At 39.4% G+C, this 22,211-nt stretch overlaps 1 protein-coding gene across 5 annotated transcripts in view; it reads left to right on the top strand.

Moving 5' to 3' along the window:
* The window catches only part of TSPAN9 (tetraspanin 9), a 266,033-nt gene that overhangs the window by 115,106 nt on the left and 128,716 nt on the right, over positions 1-22,211 (top strand). The gene's annotated exons all lie outside the window — the stretch shown is intronic.

The following is a 22,211-nucleotide window of genomic DNA, read 5'->3' as shown; positions in this document are numbered from 1 at the left end:
GCACAGCCTCTGACAGCCCAGGTTCCTCCTCTCCTCCCCTGTCTCTGCCTGGGATAGTTATCATGTGCTGGAGGGAAAAGGACCGCACAGTTCTCATACGGTTTTGGCTTCCTGCTGGTGTCCTTGGGCTGGAGGCAGTGGCTGTAGGGACTCCACTGAACAGAACTCACGACAGAAAGCAGGGCCTTTCCCTGTCACTACGGCAGCATTGTCTGCATTCTTTTACAAAAACATTGTCGTGTGTAAAATACAAAATCTCCATTATCTCCATTCATCTGACTCACTTTCTTACAAGCAAAAAGGCATTATTACTTGATGAGTTGCTTTCAAGTAAGAATGACGTTTAGCCTTTTTCATTTATTGATTGATTTCTTTTGCACACTTACAACATGAAATTTAGCACAAATTAATAATGGTTGACTATAAAAGGAGATAGTGTGGCATACTGGTTTGTATGATACAGATTCCTTAGCCACTTTTACTCGTTGGGGGTGAACTTGGAAAACCGGAGGGATCACAGTTTCCTGTTGTAAGGAAGCACTACCAATTCCACTTCCTTGGCTGGCCAGGAGGTGTGTGGAGTTGCTTCAGTAAGCAAGTCTGGGAGCTCTTTCTGTCTACTATTCTGACCAAAATGATGTCACATAGAAAACTAAGCTTCCCGTGCCAGTCAGAATAATAGTTTTGCCTTTTGAAAGATTATGAGGATATGTATTCACATCCATGACTCGTTTGCACCTATCCATTTGCACATTTGTTCTTACTTGATGAAAGCCAAGGGTTAGCAAGTATGAATGATTTGAAAAAGCTATCAGAATGCCCATATCTGTGAGCTTGAAGAAAAGATTTTCAAGATCTTCCTTTCCATGTAAAACATTATTAGGTTTTTATTAATTTTCTTTCATTGTTGTTGTTCTTGTTGCTGCTGTGTGCCATGAAATCATTTTCAGTTTATGGTAATCCTAAAGTGAATTTATCACAGGGTTTTCTGAGTTTGAGTGTATGATTTGCCCAAGGTCACTCAGTGGTTACTATGGCTGAGTGGGGATTAAGACCTTGGTTTCCAGGTTCATAGTCCAGTGCTCAAATCAGTACGCCACACTGTTATACTAAATCATTATTAATTTGTGCTAAATTTGAGTTTAGAAGGGGTCTTTGTTTCTTGGCAGCTGGCTTTTCTCTCAGATTGACCTACTTTACAAGTCCAAGTATACCACGAGAAAGCCAAAAACGTATGAGAATTGTGCAGTTCTCCAGATTCACTGGAGGCAGTACCCAGTCCTGAGTCCCAAATCTGAGACCTGAGTGTTAATGGAGTAGAGGCAGATGAAGGATTCTGCTTTAAAGGAAACTATGCAACTGCATAGTGCCAGCATGATGTGTTTTGAGCGTTGGACTAGGACTCCAAGACACCAGGATTGGAATCCCTGCTCTACCATGGAAACCCATTGGGTGGGAATCCCTGATCAACCATGGAAACCTCCTGGGCAAGTCATATTCTCTCAGACTTAAGAGGAAAACAATGGCAACAAATCTCGTCAAAAAAACTGCATGATAGATTTGCCTTGGGGTCATCATAACTCAGAAATTACTCAAAGGTGCATGACAACAAGAAAAAAGCCAATCTAACCCAGTCAGGTGGTCCCAGTATTGTTGTTATTTAAAATCATATCCTTCTGACTCTTGTGATGCTTTCTCACCACTCATGGAACACTACAGAATTACCAAAAAATGCAGTAAAGAAACAGAACAATACTGTATAATAAAAACAGGCAGAGAACACAGTGAGCATTTAACTAATACAGCAAATACCTGTCTCACCCAGGTCATTGTAATATGACAGAATGTTGTCAGAGAAGGAGTCTCTTCAGCCTACTGGGCCGGAGACTCCCACCTCTAGGTAGGGTCTCTTGTCCTCATCAATTGTAGCTCTGTTGGAGCTGGCAGAGAAGAACCTCTCCATTAGACTTTAAGGCTGGTAGAGGGGAAGACAGTGCCTGGGACCTAACTATTTAATGTTTTACAGTTTATCATCAGCAGTGCTTTAAATTATGCCAAGAAACAAGCTGGTAACAAGTTCAGCCTTTGCATAATGTACAGTATGGTACTAAGCTCCTTATTTCCCCATGTACAGCAGAAATGCATCGTACATTTCTAAAAAAAATTATAATGGGATTCACAGTATTGCTTCTTATGTCTCAAGTTATTTTGATATCCATTCATGTATAATGGTAGAAGATGTCTTTTACTATATGGAGATAGTAGTGTTTGGATTTAGTTGCACCAGGAACTACTTTTCTAGTTTGCATGTTCCTGGTGGGCCACTACATTTTCTTTCTTTATGGTCACCATATGAGAAAATGGTTGAAAGGCTACCGTGTTAAAATGCAAGTTCTTAGGGTTTATTGCATACACACAAGGGGGGGAGAACTGTGCACTTGGCTAGTAGGGGTCTTTGATGTTTCTGCTTAAACAGATAGCTATGTTGAAGAGCTATCCAAGTGATCTCAAGAACTGAATGGGTCTACAAGCCCACAGCCTACTGTGATGGATTACCAAGAAGCTTTCCAAATCAGTCACACTTGTCCCTCTGCATTTGCAGCTTTGACTTTTGTGGATTTGTTTATTCACAGATTTTATTAATATGTTCTCTCTAGGAATATCTACATTCTCCAGTGCAACTCTGTGGTCAACCAAAAGTCATGCTGAAGGACCTAGAGATTCCTAGAGAGAAGACTCCACTAGGCATTTGTAGTTCCTCCTGAGCAATTCTATGGTCAATGTCTGGCAGATATGGACCACATAGTTGCACTAGAGGACCTAGAACAGTGATGGTGAACCTTTTAGTGAACCCAGCTCATTAATAGGCTCCTCGTAGGACATGTTTTCCAGAACCTTCATCATTTTGGTTTTCTTCCTCTAGACATACTCCATCTTGTCAGTATTCCTCTTGAATTGCGTTACTCTGAACTTGAATGGAATGGCACTGTTACTTGCCTGAATCTGAACACCACACTCCTATTGAGACACTCTACTGCATGATAGTACTGAATCATGTTTGTCTTGTGGTCTGCTAAGAAGTGTCATCCATCATGTATCTGTGCTTTTCATTTTTTCTGCCTAAGTGTAGTACCTTGAATTTCTCCCTGGTGAAATTCATTTTTTCAGTTGCTGCTTTTCTTTATGGAGAAAAATACCTTGGACTAGTACATGGCCTGGGTCCAGTTTACCTGAGGGAATGCCTCCTCCCATATAATCCTTCCCGCAATCTCAGGTCCTCTAGGAAGAACCTACTGCAGTTAGAGAGAACTAGACTGGTGACTACTTCCCAGAAGACGTTTTCTGTTGTCGCTCCAAAAATCTGGAATGATCTGCCAGACGAGATCCGCCAACTAACATCTTTGGAGGCCTTTAAGAAGGCAATAAAAATGGATCTCTTCCAGCGGGCCTTCCCAAATTGATTCCCTAATCTCACTCTCCACTTGCTTAAATTGTTCTCTTCAGACTGATTCATTCTTGACTGATTTTATTGCCCATTGTCTGGGAATTGCTTTTAATGTTAATTTTAGAGGGGGGGAGTGGGAATCTGGAGTCTAGTGCACTTTTATCTACTGTTTCTGTGCCTTTAATTTTACTGTTTTTTCTTTTATATGCTGTTACCCGCCTTGATCCGACACAGGGACAGGAAGGTTATAAATAAATACTATTATTATTATTATTATTATTATTATTATTATTATTACTGTCCTATCTGTTTGTCTGTCTGTCATCTATTTAGCCTTCTGCCTGTTGTTTCCTAATATTCACATTTTCACATACTCCCAGCATTTCCTCACACTCTCCCAGCATTCCTAAGAGTAAGACACACTCCATCATGAGTAGGATTCAAGGTAGGGCAAATGATGGCAGCAATAGTTTTTTGTGGGTTTTTCAGGCTGTAAGGCCGTGTTCTAGAAGAGTTTTTTCCTGACGTTTCACCAGCATCTGTGGCTGGCATCTTCAGAGAATGCTTGCCAGGAAGAGAGTGACGTATATTGGCTAAGGGGAAGCAATTTGCATGTTAATCTGTGTATTGTTCTGTATGCAGGTGGTGCAGCAAATTATTTCTGATACTTCCTTTTTCTTTTCTAAAAATGATTCAAAGAAAGTTTGAGTGGGTGCATGGGGCAGTTCACCTTTTTATAGTCTAGACTGTGATTATTTTCATAATAATAATAATAATTGGCATTCTGGGGCTTCGATTCTTGTATATAAGTGAATCACAGGATCAGGGTCTATTGACTATTTAATGTTATTAACATCTACAAACTGTGTTCCATTTAGCAGGATGTCAGCCAGACCTAATAAGTCTCTGCACTGGGAAGGGTAGTGCCTAAAAAGTAGCTAATAAATTCAGGTTGATTCCCCATTTGTCTTACTCCAAAGGGGCCTCAACTAATAAGGCTATCCCATCCAAAGTCTGCTTGGTCATGTAAACTTCTGTTGATTATCTAGTCAAGCTAGACAAATCTGGAAACTTTATGGCCAAATGCAACACTAAAACAGCATTCCTGCTACAGCCTTTACAAGCCCATGTAGTAAGTACCTTGTCCAGATTTTCAAACATATACATTATTTCTTGTATAGGGCATTATGGATTGGCCTAAAAGACACCTCTCTCTGCTGAAGAAATTGAATACAGTATATCCTTATTATTTTAATAATATGCAAATAATAAAAATTAATATATTTTTAAAAATATCCTTATTAAATATAATGAATGGAGAACATAATTTGACTTTTCTTACTTGTACGTGCAAGTAAGCAAGATGAATAACAACGTGCTTAACCAATGTTGAGATGCCCAACCCTTCAAAAACAATTTTGGGGTTCACGAACTTACAAACTTTCTTCAGGTAACCTCAATTTTCTTTAGGTCGTCATTGAAAACTTTGTTATCATAGAATCATAGGGTGAAGAAGGTACACTTAGTATCATAGAGGTGGAAGAGACTACAAGGGCAATCCAGTCCAATCCCCTTCCATAGAGGAACTCACAATCAAAGTACCACTTCTCCAAATGAGAAGATTACACCACACTCTGAGGGAGTATGTTCCACAGTCAAACAGCTTTTACAGTCAGGAGGTTCCTCCCAAATGTTTAGTTGGAATCCCCTTTTCTGTCATTTGAATCCATTGATCCAGATCCTGTTCTCTGGCGCAGTAGAAAACAAACTTGTCCCATCTTCAGTATGACATTCTTTCAGATATTTAAGCAGGGCTATCAAATCATAGCCTTGCATCCATTGTTCTGGGTCCTATTCTTTGGAGCAGCAGAAAACAAGCTTGCTCTATCTTCAATATGATACCCCTTGAAATATTTAAATAGGCCATCATATCACCTCTTAACCGTCTCTTCTCTGTGCTAAACATACCTAACTCCCTAAGCCTCTCCTCATAGGTTTTCACATATTGGTCACCCTCTTGCAGAGACGCTCTAGTTTGTCAACATCCTTTTGGAATTGTGGTGCCCAGAACTGTTCACAGTATTTCTGATGAGGCCTGACCAAAGCAGAATAGAGCATTACTATTACTTCCCTTGATCTAGACACTATACTTGTATTGATGCAGCCTACAATCACATTTTCCTTTTTAGTTGCCGCATCACACTATTGACTCATGTTCAACTTGTGGTCTACTAGGACTCCTAGATGCCTTTTACATGTACTGTTGTCAAGCCAGTTATCCTCCACCTTGTATCTATGCATTTCATTTTTTCTGCTTAAGTGCAGTACCTTACATTGCTATGTGTTGAAATTCATTTTGTTTTCGCCCAGCTTTCTAATCTATTAAAGTCATTTTTAATTTTGATCCTCTCCTCTGGAGTATTAGCTACTCCTCCTAATTTGGTGTCATCTGCAAATTTGATAAACATGACCTCTTTTCCTTTGTTCGAAGTCATTGAAAGAGATGTTGAATAGCACTGGGCCCAGGACAGAACCCTTTGGCACCCCACTGGTCACTTCTCTCCAATATGAAGAGAAGCCATTGCTGAGCACCCTTTGGGTTAGACCAGCCAACTAATTACTAATACACCTAACAGTTGCATTGTCTAGCCCACATTTTACTAGCTTCTTTGCAAGAATATCATGGGGGAATCTTGTCAAAGGCCTTACTCAAATCAAGATATGCTATGTCTACAGCATTCCCTTCATCTACAAGCTGGTAATTTTATATTTTTTAAAAAAACAGATTAGTCTGGCATGACTTGTTTTTGAGAAACCCATGTTGACTTTTTGTGATTATGGCATTCCCTTTTAAAAGTTCACAGACTCTCTATTTAATGATCTGCTCTAGATTTTTTCCTGATATTGATGTCAGACAAACTGGACAATAATTGTTGGGATTCTCTTTTTTTTTTTTTTTTTCTTTTTTCTTTTTTCTTTTGTGAAGATGGGGACAACGTTTGCCTCCTCCAGTCTACTGGGACTTCTCCTGTTCTCCAGTTCTCAAAGATTATTGCCAATGACTCTGAGATTACATTTGCCAGCTCTTTTAATAACCTTGGATGTAGTCCATCTGGTTCTGGAGACTTAGGCACGTTACAGACCGCCGAAAAGTGGCGGCCTGCACCCGCCCCTTTCCCCACCGGATCGGGGCCTTAGCGGCCAGAGCGGCAGCCGCTGAGACCCCAATCTGCTGTTTTCCAGGCCACAGGAAAGCAGCAAAAGGCCATTTTCCCGAGTCCTGGAAAGGGGTGTCCTTGGGGCTTCAAGCCCCAAGGACACCCTGCGGCGGCAGGGAGGAGGAGAAAGGGGCCGCTTGGCCCCTTTCTCCTCTGCGTCGCTGGGCGTAGCCATCTAAAGGCTGCGCCAGCAACGCAACACCAGGAAGGAGCTCCGTTTTGGAGCTCCTTCCTGAGCCAACGAAAGGGCGCACTAAGCGCCCTTGCATGGCGTGACAGCTTCGCGTCTGCACCGCCTCGTTTGGAGGCGGCGCGTTCGTGGCGCCATCATGGTGGCCCCCATGTAGATGGGGCGCCGCCATCTTGTACATCCTCAGGATGTATTAGGCTTGGGGGCGTCAAGAAGTGACGCCCCTTTTTAAACTTAGGATGTCCTGAGGAAGTCCCTTATGGCGGTCTGTAACCCACCTTAAAGTCATTTAAATTAACCAGGTATTCCTGTACTACCTCTTTACTTAGTCTGTTCATTTCTCCCAGTGAGTATGCTGTTCCATTTTCCTCAGGTTGAGCACCCTTTGCCTTTTCTGAGAAGACTGAAGCAAAGAAGGTGTTGAGTAATCCTGCCTTTTCTTTGGCCCTGTTAGCATTTTGCCATCTTCTCCACGCAATGGCCCTACCATTTCCTCCATCTTCCTTTTGCTATGGACATACCCCAGAAAGGCCTTTTTTATTGTTCTTAACCTAGCAATTCTAAGATCATTCTGGGCTTTTGCTTTTCTGACTTTATCCCTACATGTGCTAGCTACTTGTTTGAATTCCTCTTTGGTGATATCCCCTCTTTTCCATTTCTTATACATGTAACATTTAAAACTTAGCTCAGTTGAAAATTCTTTAGTCATTCATCCTTGTTTCTTGAAATATCTTCCATTTTTCCTCCTCATTGGAACAGTTTGAAATTATTCCTTCAGTATCTCCCTTTTGATAAACTCATATCCATCTTGACTCCTTTCTCTTGAGCAAAGCTTTGAAAAATCATTTTAAAAATAAACTACAATGACCGTGGTAGTTAATAATAATATAATAATAAATATTTATTTATATCCCGCCTCTTCCGCTCTGAGGAACGAGGCAGGTAACAACAGAGTTCATACAATACACAATAATAAAAACAACAAGCCCCACAAGACCCTGGCCCAACCCTCCCTCTCAACTATAAAATTAAACAGTAAAACATGGTTAGAAAGCACATAACAATACATCAAAATTAAAAAAACAAAAACAAACCACAAATAAGAAAAATAAGAAAAGGAAAATAATAAAAGGAGGGGGATTCAAATGGTTCTGGACATTATCAATCGCGGAAGGCCTGCCGGAAGAGAAAGGTTTTTGTCGCCTTTTTAAAAGCCTCGAGTGAGGATAATTGGCGAATCTCTTCTGGCAGGTCATTCCAGGTTTTTGGAGCGGTGGCAGAGAAGGACCTCCGGGAGGTCACTGCCAGTCTGGTTTTTCTAGATTGTAAAAGGTTTTTCCCAGAGGATTTTAGTGTACGGGAAGGATTGTATGGGAGGAGGCGTTCCTTCAAGTAGACTGGACCCAGGCCACGTAGGGCTTTAGTTCACTAAAACTCTTCAACAAAACAAAAATGAATATTCTATGATTCTATGAAAAGATGTTGTGCCACCTGCTATCCTATCTGATTTCTAAAAGCTTTGGCTGCTGAATCAATGACATGTAAAGATACTCATTTAAAACAAGTGTTGTTTCCTGGGATACAGAAATTAATGGAGAGCTATTAATTGGAGAGCTAATGTGGTGTATTAATTTGAGTGTTGGACTAGGACTTTGTAAACCAGTGTTCAAAGCCCTGTTCAGCCATGGAATTCCACTGAGTCACCCTGGGCAAACCACAGGGTACATCTACAATGAATAAATAAAGCAGTTTTATACCAGTTTGTTCTAATGCAGGGGAGGGTTCCACCTCAACATTTGAAGGAACCTCCTGACAGTAAGAGCTGTTTGACAGTAGAAAACACTCCCTCAGAGAGTGATGGAGTCTCCTTCCTTTGAGGTTTTAAACAGAGGCTGGATGTCCATCTGTCCGTAGTGTTTTATTGTATATTCCTGCATGTCAGGGGGTTGGATTGAATAGCCCATGTAGTCTCTTCTAACTGATTTTATGATTCTAGGGCGTATGAAGCATTCAAAGCTTTTGGCTGAGAAGACACAGGCATAGTTGTACAGACCAAGCACTCAGCAAACATGAAAGAGTAGAGAAATGGAGGAAGATAAGGCAAGGAGTGAGGCAGAGTGCAAAGTGCATTGCCTCTTTAAGTATATGTTTAGGTCCGTGGCACCTCACCTCATGCTCTTTGTACCAAGCATCAGAGGTGCCTCTGGGGCAGATGGGGACTCCTACTCCAGGTTCTCCTTTGAGCAGAGAAAGGGGGAAGCCTTCTAGGGCACAATGATTTTGCTTCTCCTTTCCTCTCCCTTCAACTCTCCGGCTGCTGCAGTAACAGAAACAGTTGGTGCTTGGAGAGATTCCTTGGAAAGGGAAAGGGAAGAAAAAAGAGGGGCCATTACATTGGGTTTTTTAAAGAGACAGTGAAGGCCGAGCAATTGGCAAAGTAGATGAAGATGAAATGGCGGGAGCAGGGAGAAGCAACCTAGGCTAGATTATAGGACAGAGAAACGCAAGGCATGAGAAGGAGTCTCACTAGCTGGCAAGACTTCCTGCCTGCTGGTCAGGACAGAACAATTTATTTATTTGCTTTTTAATTGCATTTTATTTCTGTACCGCCTTTCATCTGCATACAAGTGGCACTGCACCCCAAAACTCCAGATGGCCTATCCCAGCAGTTTCATGTATATGTTAAATAGCATAGGTGACAACACTGAATCTTGAGGTACCCCACAGGCCAATGTCCAGGGGGTTGAGCAGGAGTTCCCTAGCACCATGTTCTGTTTTCGTCCCTTCAGGAAGGAATGGAGCAACTGTAAAACAGTATGTCCAAGTCCCATTCCATAATAAAGCAGTATGACACCACTTTAATTGTCATGAGTCAATGCTGTGGAATTCTGGGATTTGTAGTTTTGTGAGAGATTTAGCCTGACCTTTCAGAAAGCTCTGGTGCTTCATCAAACTACAAATCCCATAATTTCATAGCAGTGAGACACAGAAATTAAAGTGGGGCCCAACTGCTTTATTTCTGTACTGTTGCAGTAGCCCAAATGAACACGTTTCTGACAGGTCAGACAAAATATCTCACAAAAGTACAAATCCCAGAATTCCATAGCATTGAGTTGTAGCAGTTAAAGTGGTGTGGATTTATCCTTGAAGACTGTGGCACATCTTTTACAGGGAGTGGATAATAGGTATAGGTATGTGTGTATAACCATGTACATGCAGTATTAATCAGCAGAAGTCAGTTTTACTTATTTCTTCAGAAATCTTGTTAAATATTTGAAGCAGAGAATTTATTTTATCCATTACAACACTGTGTACTTAATTCAGTGTGAATTTCTTCAAGGAGAAGCAGAGGGCTTAATCCTCTTTTTCAGAATAAGAGTGTATCATAGTATCTTGGAAAAAAGAGGCAGATCAGATCCTGAGACCAGTGAAAAAGCCTAGTTCAAGTTTTTTGCAAATAGGCTAATGACCTGGTCACCATATTCACCATTTCATATGTCCAACTCTGCATAAAAACTTATCCCCCCCCCTTTTTTTTTCCCCTCCAAGAAGAATGTGTCTACTCCTGGTGGCTACCTTGCATAGCTATAGGATTATTAATGTCCATTACAGAAGAGCCAACTGGCTTGGCTCCCTGTGAAAACTGTGTCAAAATGCTCATTGGTGTTATACCTTGATTGTACCAACTAAACAAGGTGAAAACGTGTGCAAATTTTGCTATCTCCAGATCTCTTCCTCATACAAAATTTTTATATTCCTTCCCCCTAACCTTCTCCTCCTCCTTCTTCTTCTTCTAATATACTCTTTGTAACACCTTGCTTGATTAACAGATCTGCAGTTCTTGAAAGCTTATACTCATTTTTGTGCCCCTTTGAATGGCTTGATAGAGCTACTACTTAATAATGGCTTTTCATAGTTTCTTACATCCAGCACAGCTCCCTAAGCTTATTATCTCTCTTTCTAAATTGATAATTCATTGAGATTATGTACATTTTGAAGTTTCTGTTTGTGAAACAGGAGATGACAGGCCTCCATGTCCACAGATTCTTTTGGCCATGGATTCAAGAATCCATGGCTTGAAAATATTTTTTTTAAAACTTTGATTTTTGCCATTTTATGTAAGGGATGCCATTTTCCTGTGCCATTGTATTTAATGAGACTTGAGCATCTATGGATTTGGTATGCACAGTGGGGGCCTGGAACCAAACCCCAGCATATACCAAGGGCCCACTGTATTTTAATTAATTTTTCACAGAGATCTATTTACCAAATCCCAAACAATAATTATCCACACACAAACCACACAGTTACGTCATGATACATCATCAAATTGCCAAGTGCTTATCATATACTCTTTTCACTCCTGAACAGATATAATCTAGAAATCAAGAAGTTGTTCATTTATCAGTTCTCTGATGCTAATAGTTCTGAATTTTTTCCAGTTTTTAATGAATTTGCAATTGGTTTTCTCCTCAAGTACATTAAAACAATTTATCAATTTCTGCAGTATTTGCAATTTTCTCTATCCATACCTTTTCTGTGGGATTGTTAGATGACTTCCAATACTTTGCCAAAAGTATTCTAGGTGCAGTTATTATATGCCAGCAAATTCTATCAATTTATCACTTTGCCTTTCAAAATGTTTTGCTCAAAATAATTTACTTTTACCAGATGATCTTGATAATTATGACCAATGCCTGAGTTGATTAGTGCTGAAAATATGTTTCCAAATTCATATGATGAGGGGGAAAAAACAAGGGTGAGGTATAAACGTATGACTGATTGTAAAGAAAGGAGGGGATTTGCCCTCCTAGACCTTAAATTGTACTATGAGGTGGCTTGTCCAATATAAATAAAATGTGGATACTATTGGACTACTACATTATTGACACTGGAGGGTCACAATTTACATTTTAGTTGGCATGGTTTTCTATGGTACAATAAAGTTATAAGGCCAAAAGCATTCAATAAACAGCTGATTAGAAAAGCATTTTACAAAGATTGGGATAAATAGAAATATTGGTTATATACAAAAATAACTCCTTGGCTGTCACCATTTGAAGTGTTTTTACTTCAGGCATTGTTAAGGCAAAGAGATTGGGCAATTTATAGAGATCAACTAAATCTTGAAGGAGAATCATGCCAATTCAAAAGCAGGCAATAACTAATTGGAAAAGGGTTTAACATCCAGTGGTACCCATATTTACAGGTTTCTGAGAGATTTGAGATAGGTGAAGATGAGGGAGGATTCAGTATGAAAAAAAAATTTGAAAGCCATCTATTAAAAGCAGGAAGCACATGATTGGTAAACTGTACAAAATGTTATTGGAATTTCACATGTGTCTGTGGCTAGTTTTATATAAAGAGTTTTCTGATGTATATTGAACTACCCTTCTTCCTTCTTTTTATGGTATAGGTAGTTATACCTATTCTTTTATTGTTTCCTCTGGTACCAGATTTTCTGTTGAAGAAGTAAGACTCAGGAACACACCCTTTGTTAACTGAGGTGTTTCCGTATTATTATATTTTTCTACACTGGCTCAGCATTTGTGCAAATGAGGTGCAGCATAGAATCATAGGCATATTTCTAATAAATAAAATAAAATAAAAGATAAATATAATCCCTGCAATTTAATATATCTCACAATACTGGGAAATGATGGATATGCTCAACCTTGGAGTAACAATGAATGGGCAGCTTCAAGGCCCCTGCTGTCCCTTTTCATAGTTCTTTACAGTTATCTTTAACCCAGATTTGGATCTGACAACCCTTTTGAATAGAAGTCTATTGTCTGAAAAGTAGGACACTCTGTGCAACAAGACTTGGAAGACTCCGTGTTTTGAGCGAGATGCAGCTCACAGGGCATCCTCATCTGCCTATGCCCTTGTTTCTGCACCCTGCTCCTGCTGCCAAGTTTATACTTTTAATCTAACTGACCTATGTTGGGGAGGAAAGCCAAATTGCAATGCGATAATGAGACTCCATGCAACAATTAGACTTTTAAAAATCTTTATGAGGGGTTTGCATCAGTCTAATTACATACTGAAGTTAGGGAACAGAGGAGAGTTGGTGCCGGTGAAAGAAGCACTATTCTGCCATCTTTCTCTGTACATTATAGTTACTTTTTGAAAAAATCCCACTACCACCAAACTGCAGTTAGCCATTTAAAAGCCTCCTTTGGTGATATGAATGAAGGCTTTTAAAAGCCTTAAAGTTGGGGAGAAAGCAGTTGGGACAGGGCAGTACTGGAAAAGAAGAGTTAACTCTCCCCATACGCGTGTGCTGTAATTTTTATTGCAAAAGCTCCCTGAATGGCATCTGGCTTTTTGAAAGCCTCATTTATCAGTAGTAGAGACTTTTAAAAATCTTAACTGCAGTGTGAGAGGCATCTTCTTTATGTATGCATTAGGATTCTAAAAAAAAGTCTCATTCTTGTGTTCAGAGAATGAGAAAGCAAAAAAAATCTCACATACGAGAATAAGATTTTTAAAATCCATCTGGATAAGAGTTTTCACGTTTGTCAGAATGATTTTTGAGTGAGTTGTTCAGACTGAGCAAATTGTGTAGCTAAATTACAATAGCTGCTGTTTTTGCCTAGGCTTTTAAAAATTAGAAGCACTGAATGTGTTATTTGCAGGTTTTTGATCACTCAGCCATTTCTTCTCTGCTTGCTGTTATGTGTGTGTGTTTTGCTCTACAAACGAAAAGACACAAGTATGTCTGAAAAGACACAAGTAAGTACTCGTTGCTTCATTCTTGTGCTGGGGTAAGAAATCTAATGGAAGTGATGAACTTTCAAAAGTGAGGCTTCTTCACATATCTATTATGCACATATGAGAATAGGTGAGTGTGTGAGATTGTGTTTCTTTATGAGTGTATTTTATGTGTGAATGGATATGTATTTATGTATTATTATTATGAGTGCACATAAAACAGACACAGTTTTCCAGGCAAAGTTGAAGCAGTGATATTGTGGAAACCATTAGAATTTTTCATTTAGCATGGCAAATGATAATACCCCTTACAGTAAATAAAAGTCTCTTTTTGGGCCATGCGGTTCTTAGCTGTGGTTCTCTGACCATCTGGCATTGCTTTCCTTAAGAGATTTAAAAAGTCTGAGCTGAGGGACAAGGAAGCTTATGGTATTTAATTGTGTGGCTGGGAAGGCAATTTAGAGTGTTTTCTTCTTCTTTACATGGTATGTCTGACCAAAAAACAAAACAAAAACCAAGAATCCTAACACAATATCTGTATTTAATTTGCCTTTTACAAGGCACATATTTGCAGATGAGCAAAACTATAATATCTCCATGACTGCATTGTAGCAAAAATTCAATACTGATTTTGTTTACATAGATTTTTATTACATCCACATAGTATATGTATTTTATGTGTGAGTGGTATATGTAAAAAATAGGCAAAGATAGTTCAGTCCATACATCAGTACCAACAGCATTCTTTTCATTGATTGAGTGGCATGCCTGCTGTTTTCTCCCCAAAAGATATATTTTATTTGTATGTTATAAAGGCTATAAATAAAATATTAAAAAATAAATATAAATAAAAACAATTAAAAAGATATATGCTTTATTTTAATGAAAAATTTGTGTTTGAATAAAAATATTTAAAAAAGAAAAGCGGAGGATGTGAAGTATGAGTCACTCCACATACTAACCCATTTGCAGATAACTTATCGTTTTTTAAAATGGGTGAGGTAAGCTTCGTGTGTGTGTGTGTGTGTGTGGTAATGGCTACTTTCAGCAGCAAAATTCCCACTCCAGATTTCAGTCTCTCAGTCCCGCCCTGAGAACCAGATAATGAATAAAATCTGGCATCATGAAAGCATATCAAATAAATATTTTAATTTATGAATTTATATAGAATTATTACAATTACTTAGCTTAATACACTTTTTAAAATTGGTTAAGTCATTTGCATTCCTGCAAATGACTGCATTCCACCATTTTTAAAAAATATATAGTTAAAGGCACAACCCTTGGACACTTCCAAAATATAGCTCCAAGTCTCTTCAGAGTTGCCCAGCTTAAAGGGATCATCAGTAGTATTTCATTATAAAAAGCAAGAGTTCTTTTCTCCACTGTAGTTACAAAGTTGCTTTTCAAATTTGTTTGTCACACAGATTGTCAGGATCCGAGTCCCTTGGACCACTTGCCTTGATGTATAGGGATATGCTTTGTGTGCTTACAGCATTTTAATACTAGATGATGTGATGTGATGTCATGGGTTAATGGATGCCTACATTCCCTGGACTGGGTGACAAGCAGATGTGAGGGAAGTAAAGACTGCACTGAGAGTTTCAAGGTCAGCCCCATGAGAATGGCTGGTATGGGGTTGAAAGTAGGGGCGACCCTGGCAATGAGATAATAAAAAAAGTTCTATGGTTGAATGGGGTGTAAGTCTACTCAAAGTCCGAAGTGCTATGTACTTGAATTATATACTGTATAACTCCTTATGCCTCGTCCTGACAACATACATCTGCTGTGAACATCTTTAGTTTTTGAACAACGTTTTCATTCCCCCCCCCCCCCCAAATCTTGGCTTTCTGAACTGAAATGATCCTGTACAGGAGTCCTTCACACATCAGTGGACCAAGGAACTTTGAGTAATATTACATGTCATTTCATTATCTTATGCATGTCATATTTAGGATGCTTTTTAAACATACTGTGCTCTGTTCATGCACTGGGGAACTAACTGGTCAGGACTGTTCTGCAAATTCTATAGATTTTTCTGAGCTATGGATTACAGAGAAAGAATGGATACAGTGTGTAAATTCTTTTTTGCCTCTCAATTAGTGATTAAAAATCTTCATAGGTTCTGAGGACCTTCCCTTTTCCTCCAAGTTAGTGACCCTGCAGAAAAAAATTGATAGACCTTCCTGAAATAAGTGAAAGAACAAAAAGAAAGCATGATTCAGAAAATCTTTCTTTCTAACAAAATATACTGAAAGTTATTAAGGCTTTTTAAGTAAGTAGGGAAGTCAGCAGGGAAGAAATAACTAACATGTTGAAATAAGGAGTAACAGAACGCTAACTGACTGCTGCAGGGAGAAAAATGGAAAACCAGGAGAGAGTTTTCTTCTCCTTTCTCCCTTTCCTATGCTGCAGGTTCACAATGCTACAGCTTTCCCTTCCTCAGTTCATTAGTTTCCATTTGGGAGGGCAGGCACAATCTCAATGTAATGATTTTATGTCACATATTTAGCACACAGAGGTTATACTGTAGTGAAGAGGAGTACAAGATATGTAACTTGTTTTCAGTTGAATTCTTGTATTTGCTATTATGTTTAGTTGCAGACTATTTAAATAAATATACACTATATCTCAACATTGCTGCCTATCCTGATTGCCTCACAAAGGCCCTGCCTGCCCAGACTGAATACAGTAGCTTCTCCTGTTCCCTCAGTGGGAGATTGCACAATACATGGCCCAAAGCCTGGATCTTTAAGTGAACTTCTCACGAGTGGTCACATAAGATCTGAGGGCGTGTACAAAGGACCCATGTAACTTAATGGGTATAAGTATTGCTTCTTCCCAACTCCCTGCCATGTGCATTTCTTCTTGAAGGTGAAAGACAAAGAAGTCTGTCAGCCTAAAGAAGTAAGTCAATCTTCTTGCTAAGCCTCTATTGTATTACTCAACACCTCATCCTGTCCCAAATTCCCTGGGATTTTATCACTACTTGATTAAGTCAATGTCACTGTCATCAACCAAAATATTCCTTCTGTAACTCTGAAGTTTCTGGGATTCCTGGAAAATCTACTCAACTGCCTCATGACAGTTAGACCCATAAATGTATCCATTTTGGTCCAGTTGGAACCAGGCAGAAAATCTGTGAGATTCAAGCTTGATCCCTCAGGATTTCTGGCTGTACTACAAAGCAGAGTACTGATCCACATCCAACTCCCAGCTTTCCCCCAGATAGGGATCTGGCTTCTGGAAATGGTCTGCATTGTCCGTTGCAAATAATTTAATTCACTCTCTACTACAACCTTTTATATATTAGGCCTTGTGTGTGTATGTATGAGAAAGTGTTTTGCATGTGTGTTGATTCCCCCTTTTATAAATAAACTACACTAATTTGGAACCTGCGTCTGGAGTTCTCTGGGTTCAGAAACAAGTATAATAATTTGCTACTGACAAGTGCTATACATGCCTTGAGAGGTAATAAATTGGGTGGAAAGTCCTGGCTAGAGTTGTCCTGGCCATCTGACTGCTCCCTATTGAGCTAAATTAATTTCCCCATTGAATACAATTCATGGGTGCCCTCCTGGGACTATAGATTTTGGGTAACAAGATGCTGCCATGTTGCATGGACATTAGAAGCATATGATGGATGTTCACATCCTTTTATTCAGTCAGCTCATCCTTCTGTGCGTCCTGTGTGTGCACTTTGCTTCATGAGGGGAAAAGATACCAGTTTTATGGATACCAGTTTCATGGGAAAAGAACACAATCACTTATTCTTGTGCTGGGGGCAAGAAATCTCATAGCAGGTTAATAAGCTTTTGACAGGCTGTCTTGATATGTCCAGATAGTCTGTCTCCAAGAACGAATAGTTCAGTGGAATTTCTTTACATCTTAGCACTTCACAAGCAACCAGGGATCAAATCATGTTTGATCAGTTATTTAGTTGCTTTAATTTTCTTTAATTGAATTGCTTGCAAATAATTAATTGACTGTTTGGACTGTAGATAGCAATTAGATCTCACTAGATTAGTGTGGATTTATCTGGAAGAATTCAGAATTGTAAGACTTGATGCCAGGTCTTGAGGCCCTTGGATGTTTGGTGGAGTGATAGCCCTGCACCACAGAATAATGGGCTGCTTATCCAGAAAGTTCCATTGCTGAAAGAATCAGTTTCTCTTGTTCTGATGACAGAGAGCTTCAGTATGTAAGTTACATTTATGGAAGTTATCATTAAATGAATATTGTGCTTTAAGAGTCATTTCCACTTTCCACTCTCTCTGCCATTTATGTTTTCTTGGGTGTGGTGTGGAGAGGGTCTGACTTAAATATGGTTTCAATGACAAATGCAGTTTATGCTACTGTGGCTGGAAAAGGTGGCAAAAGGTTCTGAGGTTTCTGTCACTCACAAAAACAGAGAGGAGCAAGATCTCTCTCTCTCTCCCCCCCCCCCCCCCTCCAAATATGTTATACGATACAGGCATCACTGTATCATTGATAATAGGCATCACTGAAATGTGGTGAGATGAGTCTCGTGATTGGAATGTAGTAATAGAGGGGTATAATCTTTTAAAGAGAAATAGGCCAAACAGGAAAGGAGGAGGATTAGCATTATATGTCAGGAATGTTTACACCTGTGAAGAGATCTAGGACTTAAATCCTGAAAGCCAGGTGGAGAGCATCTGGATAAAAATTAGAGGGGAAAGAAACAACAGGGATGTTTCTCAGGTGTTGGAGACAGTTCTAGCTTATGTTGTTTTAGAACACCATTAAGACTGTTGTGTAATAGTTGCATATGTATATACCAGCCCTAATCTCTATAGTCATGTCAACATGGGGGGTAGGGGGATGTCCAAGTTTTATTTATCAGTGATAACTTATATGTTGTGAGCTACCATCTATGGATGATTTTATACATTGACTCTCTCATGCTAGCTGAACTTGTTTTAAAAGAGAGTGCAATCCAAATTTTATTCCATTGTGTTTACTTATATCTGTATTGTATCACTTATACCTGTATTGCAGTATGACTACCGTATTAAGAACTGTCTCCCATACAGCTTTGATACTATCAATTAGCTTACAAATACATTAGGTGAGCAATTTGTTTATTTTATAAAATATTCTTTTGAACATTCACAATACAAAGGACTTCAAAATTGCTTGTCACTGTGGAAGGGCCATAGTGGAACAGCCATGTCTTTGCAAATCTATGTATACGAACTTTCTGAAGCCAGTTTAACCATAACATATTCCAATTTAATATTTAACTGCTCCAAAGATATTATGGTTTCCTTAAAAACAGATCTCTGATTGTATATAGATCAGTTTTTCCCATGTCTTAAACTGCTTTGTCCTGTCTTGAGATGCAAAATCCCGGTGATCAACAAAGTGACAAACAAAAGAAGGAGCAGGGGCTAAATATTTATCCCATTGCATCCTGATAGTAAGGGCGAGCCACAAATGGTGTTCCTCAGTTTTGTTAATCTAATCCAGGGGTAGGCAACCTTTTTGAGCCGGGGGCCGGGTTGCTGTCCCTCAGACAGCTGGGGGGCCAAAGCCCAAAAAAATAAATAATTAAATAATTTTTAAAAAATTAAATACATAAATAAACCGGGACAAATGTAGGACAAAATTTTCAAATGGTGGACACTTTTTTTAAAAAAGTGGAGGACACGTGAAAAAATTTGCTGATTTTTTTAAAAATGTTAATATAAATGCATGTTTCTGAGGCTTCTATAGAAAATTGCACCCCAAAGGCCCCGGCGGCAGGACCGGGCTGGGGCCAGTCCCAAGGCCTCGCCCGGCCGCATCTGGCCCACGGGCCGCAGGTTGCCTACCCCTGATCTAATCTTTATGAAGCCTTTGGAAGAGAAAAGCAGTACTGAAATTTTGCCTTTGGTTTCCATCCTCTTCCAGGGGATACTCTCTTGTTTTGAACCAATAGTACTATCTCTTTTAGCTGGAAGCAGTGGAAATAGAATCTGAGATTGGAGGCATTTAATCCACCAGCCTCAAACAGACTGAACTGGGCAGCATAGGAGAACCTCGATTTCTTCTTCGTGGTCTCTGCGAATCATATAAATGGGTTGTACTGTGCCTGTGCAATGCTGCTTGGAAAACTTCTAGAATCACCGTGCAAAGTTAACTTTGCAACTTTTTGGTAGTAGCTGCGCCCATCCTTTATAAGTCCCCTGTCTTCCTGCTCTTTCCCCAGTTCCTTCTTTCCGCCGCGTTAGCTGCTTTAGAAACTTTGCTTCTGCTATCTGCTTGTTTCACTGGAATTCTTGACCATGGACTATTTGACCATTTTTGATCTGCCCCCCTTGTGTTTTGTTGACCATTCTCTGTGCTCTTAAATGACTCTGATTTGGACTGTGTGTTGGCTATGATGTCTCCAGCTCCTTTCAAGAAGTGTGACGTCTGTGGGGGTAAGATCCCCAGACAGAATCCACATCCTTCTTGCCTTCTCTGCCTCGGGGAGGCTCACAACCCCAAGACTTGTGCTTTCTGCAAGTTGTTGACTGCACAGGCGAGGAAGAACCAGGACTGCCCTGTATAAACAGGCCCTCTTGCTTCCGTCCTCTTCTGCACCGTCCGCTTCTGCACCTTCGGCTTCGGCAAACAAACATTAATTAAAACACTAACAAGGAATTACAAATTTAACAAACATGTATATATAAGACAATAGATATCGATATCCTTCTATTTTTCCTTCCTCTACAATTGGAAATTCCAGTGTGTTGTAAACTAATTATTTATTCCTGATAAATAATCTTACTCAAAAAAATTCCCATGGTAGCCTATGAATTCCAAAAAATAACCCTTATGCTAGTTGTTGTTTTAAATAAGTAAATTACCCTTATCTTCAAATGCTTTAAAACAGCTCCATTCCATTTCTAACCTTTCTTTTGATTTTCCTTTCATTAAGGCAGTTAGTATGTCCATATTCCTAGCTTCATATAATTTTATAAGCCATTCTTCAGCGGATGGTATATTTGAGTTTTTCCAGAATTGTGCAAACAGAATTCTTGCACATGAAGCCATATATAAAACAATTCTATTATATTTTATAACTTTTATATTGTGGGTCATATTTAGTATAAATAAACTTGGTTCAAAGGGAATGCTTATATACCAAGAATATTTTGGGCTGTTCTATGTAAAATTTACCAAACACATCAAACATAGTTTTGGTTCAAAAATCTTTATTGTGTGTTATAATAAACACAGCCTTGTTTGAACCTAACTTTGGTGTCATGACACTCCCTCCGCCACTGACCTAAGCTTGTCAGTCTAATCCATTTGTATGATTCGCAGAGACCACGAAGAAGGAGGACAGGTTGCTCACCTGTAATGGTATTCAAGCACAAACAATTAGTTTTATCATACATAATTTTAAAGCCAGGGAATATTAGAAAGAAAGGTAGTGGGTTTTGAATGGCTACTATTGTCATACTCAGTGATGCAAAACCAATAATTCAGTGGTCCCTCCGCATTCGCGAATTTGGTTATTCATGAGCTCTCTCCTGGTTCTACCCATGCCTGATACAGCTGTCCTAGACATCGGAGGGGAGATAGGAGGGGTTCACCTTATTCATGGATTTTCCACATTCAGTTGTTCCCCTAACTCCCGTGAATGTGTAGGGCTGACTGTATATCATCTGCAAATAAATGAATAATATGAGAACATCTGTGAATCTCAACAGCTCTGATGTAAATGTTTGAATTAATTTAATTTGTATGGGGCTGTACTGCCATTGCCAGAAAGATGAGAGCTGGCAGTTTTATTTAATACCCCCAAAAGTTAAGGGTTAATATTGTTTGTACATACATTTTGTGCCAGCATGATGTAGTAGTTTGAGTGTTGAACTAAGATACTGGGAGACCATCATATCTGAGCAACAGAACTCACAGAAATGTGCAAAGATGCAATTCCATAGCATGGACAACAAAACCGGAATGTCTGAGTGATTATTCGCATCATTGTGCTAAAAAAGGGCGCCTGAAAATCTCCTCAGTGAACGTTTAGGAAGTTACACCAAGCTGGTGTGGTTTTCAAGTGCAAACGGCATCTAGACACTTGTGTAAAATGTTAGATGGAAAATATTATTCTGCTGACTCGCTTCTTATTAATTAACAACTGAGCAGTCCCAATCATTGTACAATCATTGTAATGACCACTTTAATTACCACCACTTAGTTTCTTTTGATGACAGCACCCTGGGCCTTTTTATCCCACCATTGCCACCAAACTTGCAGTGCGCCTGCGTCATACGCGGGCACGCTTTACGCAGCTTTCAGCATACGCTGAAAGCCACATGCATGCACAAGCCCCATTAATTTAAATAGGGCTCGAGCATAGGCGGCATTTGCTTTATGCAGGGGAGACCGGAACGGATCCCCCACATAAAGTAAAGGCGGACTGTATGTCAAGACGATTTGCTTGTGATCACTAATTTATTTAACCTGTCACCTTTTATTATTATCATTATTATTATTATTATTATTATTAACCTTTATTTATGAAGCGCTGTAAATTTACACAGCGCTGTACATGCAATCTTTTTAGTTAGATGGTTCCCTGCCCTCGGGCTTACAATCTAAAAAGACATGACACAGAAGGAGAAGGGAGTGGTGGAGGGAAAGG

This window comes from Sceloporus undulatus, chromosome 5, assembly GCF_019175285.1.
Source record: "Sceloporus undulatus isolate JIND9_A2432 ecotype Alabama chromosome 5, SceUnd_v1.1, whole genome shotgun sequence".
Taxonomy (NCBI): domain Eukaryota; kingdom Metazoa; phylum Chordata; class Lepidosauria; order Squamata; family Phrynosomatidae; genus Sceloporus; species Sceloporus undulatus.
Note: the sequence above shows the minus strand (reverse complement) of the source record. Positions and strands in the feature narration are given on the sequence as shown.